Source organism: Struthio camelus, chromosome 6 (genome assembly GCF_040807025.1).
Source record: "Struthio camelus isolate bStrCam1 chromosome 6, bStrCam1.hap1, whole genome shotgun sequence".
Lineage (NCBI taxonomy): Eukaryota > Metazoa > Chordata > Aves > Struthioniformes > Struthionidae > Struthio > Struthio camelus.
Window position 1 is genome coordinate 22969864 of NC_090947.1, and position 3875 is coordinate 22973738.

At 35.0% G+C, this 3875-nt stretch overlaps 1 long non-coding RNA gene across 1 annotated transcript in view; it reads left to right on the forward strand.

Moving 5' to 3' along the window:
- The window catches only part of LOC138067645 (uncharacterized), a 68253-nt gene that overhangs the window by 44863 nt on the left and 19515 nt on the right, over positions 1-3875 (forward strand). The window lies entirely within an intron of this gene.

Sequence of the window (3875 nt, forward strand, 5' to 3'; positions counted from 1 at the left end):
GCTAATTTAGCTTTGCATGAATTGTGGCTAGTGAATGGGACCCTTCCTAAAAATAATCTTTACTTATTCTCCACCCTTGGGAGAACTTTCGCTGAGATAGAATAAGGCAGATATAGTGCAGGCTTTTGTCCAAAATTCTGCATTGGTTTATAGGCCAATCATTATGACCTCTACAGTGAAGCTCTTTATTGTGCTTTAATTCATAGACGTTTTCCTTCTCAAAGTTGTAAAATATTGTTCTAATACTTTTAAAGTCTTTTGTAAAAATTGTTGAAAATTGTGGGACAATGGGCACTAGTTGGAACTACTAAAGCACGATTACAAAATTTTACTGCTTTTTATTTGGCTTGTGCTTTCTTATCTTCTTCCTTACTGCTCAGCAGCCTTGTCAGTGAGGATGTACTAGAGAAAGATGAGATGTGCACTCCTTATATGCTTTTTGCTCTAAATTAAAGCAAATCTTACCAAGAAAAGCCAGTCCTTCCTAACTTTTCAGTCCCTAAGCATTGACTGGAAAATTCCTTCTGCACTAATAAAAACATGAATAAAGACAGAGGCAGCAGTTCTGGGATGTGGATCTTGCTTCTCTGTCCAGATTGCTGATCATCAAGAGGTCATGGTGAAGTGGAAAAAAAAAATTAGTGTTTTGCTGAAGTACAAATGCTGGAAGCATGCTGCTGTAGTCCACAAAACAACTATTTACAACAAACAGTTGGACTACTTTGAATGTATTTCTCTATAAGGATCAGAATGAGTTGACAGAAAAGTCTTTTGGTGCTCCTGAAGGTTATTTAAGTCACCATTTTGTAATTTCAATAAAGCAGAAATAAGTGCTAGAGTTATAACTGCATAAATGCCAAATCTAGCAACAAGAGAACTTCAAGTAGCCCTCTCTGAAAATTTAAGATTGTGAAATAATTGCAAAACAAAGATGTTCCCTTCAAATATCTCTAATACTGATTTTAAATGCTGGAATGCATGTTTCGTTCTTTGAGTACTCATAACCTGTACAGTCTGCGCATCAGGAGACACCTACAATTCAGGTTGATACACATAAACTTTCTTAGATGAATGAAGGCATGAATAGGGCTATTTGACAATTACTACACTATTCATACTTTCTACAAAAGTACAATTTTTTCAGGAAGTCCAAATTCTTCCCTTTAACAGGGACTAATTAAATTTCTCCAGATCATGGAGATATGGAAAAGATTCAGAAAACACAGATCAGATACTGATGTATCCATATGAGATCAATATACACTTCTTCCAGAAAAAAAAAAAAGCTCTTTAAAGATATTGTACTTGTGACTATGGCAATACTCAGCAGTTGTGAAACAACTCAGTCCGTGTCCTATACATTCTTTAGTGGTTCAACCTTAGGAAACAGTGCTTTGACTACTTCTTCCCCTATTTTTGCTTGTATTGTTTCAGTTTCATACATATTGGCAGCAGCAGAAAGTTTGAATCACAGAACCTTAAGTGGAACCCAGTCTGAACTCACTAGTCCACGACCTTTTTAGTTATTGGACCAACGTTTTCCCTTTTGCAGGTAGGGTGTGCAGAGACTTTGCTTTAAGCAACTAACATCAGCTCCTCACAACTGTTCTTTAAAGAAAACACACAGTCCCTCTAGTTGCCACCCTATGAGGGTGTCTTTTTTACCAGGTACTCCTAATAACAACTTGTATCGTAACTGGAAAGCAAATTAATTTGTTCATTAGCTGTTCCATCACGTGGGATATCTGGCCCAGTTCCATAAGGAAGAAGTTTTTTTTTTTTGGTAGTTGCTGGTGACTTTTGGGGCAGTTTTCAGTTACCGTTAAGTAAAATAAATGGTATTTTTCTTAATAATAATAAGAAAACAACAGACAAAATGAGAGTAAAATGATCAAGAAGCTGCTGTAAACAGTAACAGTAAATATCCAGATAAAAGAATAAAGAAACAATGTAGAAAGTTTGGGTGATGTCACCTAACTGGGAATGTTGGCAAGAATAGCTAAGATCCCTTCAATTTTGTTTGTCATATACACTTGAAAGTATACTCACGTTAATCGGTCATACACATATATTTATATTTTATATACACTTAAGTATTTTTTTGCTTGGGCAAAAGCTAGTGTCCAATGGAAGTATGGGCTTTTAAGCTTCTGTCTTCTAAAGTGTGCACTGAAAGCCTAATTACTTGAGGCTTTATCTACAGACTCTGGAAAACAGGTAAGCACCCACTGAAATTCATAGGAAGCAATGTAACTCAGAACTTCACAGTAATAGTTCTTTAGTCCAATTTTCTATAAAACTGGAAACTATCAGTGAATGGATTTGCTGATCATAAAACACTTAGTTACTGCCTGAGAAGAATGAAAAATATTTTTTTTCTTATTTTGTTCATCTTACTTTCCAAATTCATAAATTGGAAGTAAAATACGTTTGAATAAGTTAATCTCACATTTTTTCAAAGTGATTTTGTTTTTCTTTCCTTGTGTCAATGTCACACTTTGATGCTTATAGAGATGATTATGCTGGTCATGTGCACAAGAATATTTGTTTTCCTCCTTAATGGGGACCATATGAGCATTCTCAGAATTTCTCTATTTTATGAATACTCTTTAGCATACTGAGTTATTCAGATTGTGTAAGAGATTTCCAAGTATCTAATTTACATTATGAAAAAGAGAAAGATAAGTGCCCTGGAATCATCACATATGGACATCAACCTAGGTCAGATTTAATGCATTTATTCAGATTTCATATCAATTGGATATTGCACATTAGTACAGCTCTGCCAGCATCAGCAATCATAAATTGCTTAGGTGCCTTACAGATGAAATCTCCTGGCAAAGTAAACTACTACCTTTTTCTGGTGGTTGAGTTTTGCATTTCAAAATTTAACTTGAAATAAAAGTTGTTGACTCAGGTGGCCTGCATCCAAGCATGCAGAAATTTGTGTTTGGTTAAAGTATAAGGTTATTTTTTGAAATATAAATACTACAAGCTGTGGTCAGGATTTTCCTCCCTTTTAAATAAAAATATATTTTTGAAATTTTATGGGGCTCTACATAGGTACAGAAGTCAACACAGTTGTTCACAGCTTGAAAAGCACAACCCATAAACATTTACTGATGCTGATTCGCTAGCGTGTCCCAACCTTTTTACCTTTTTTTTTTTTTTTTTTTTTAAGTAGGCTTATGAGTATATCTAGAGAGGTATTCAGGGCTAGTCATTCTGGATTCATTATTCTTAAATAGCTTTCAAGGTGTTTTGAATTAAACAGAATCACATCTCTCCTATTTCTGAATGAAAATGTCTGTGTGTGACCTTCCAGGATGGAACAGCTGCCATTATCTGTAGTTTAGCAACACACTTTGAATTTAGAGCAGTATATTTTCTTCCAGAAAGAATCTTCATCTTCTTCAAAGGCTGGGTTGCCTTCTGGTCACTGTAAGCTGCTGCGTTTTTCAGCCAAGGGATACTAATGTACAATTGTTGATTTAGTGTACGCTATCACAAGTCTGCAATGGCTCAAAAATAACAATCACTGCAATAGTGAAGCAAACTCATGAAAGCATCAGCTGATCTTCATAAACTATACGTATGCTATATAACAAATAATGTTCTAATGAAGTTTTTACAATTGGAGAGTTCAATTTCTTGCTTGGGGAAGAACTGCTTTAATCACTCAAAGATAAATCAGCACAAAATATCAATATAAAAAAGTAAATATGTCAAAAACATCCAGTGTGTGGAGGGGCTTTTTATAGACACCATTAACTGCAAAGACCCATAAAATTCCCAGCTTTATCCAAATGTGTTTGCTTTTGGTGTTACCACTTCTGAGACGTTTTTCAGGATTGGACAGTACTTCTGAAGAGTAG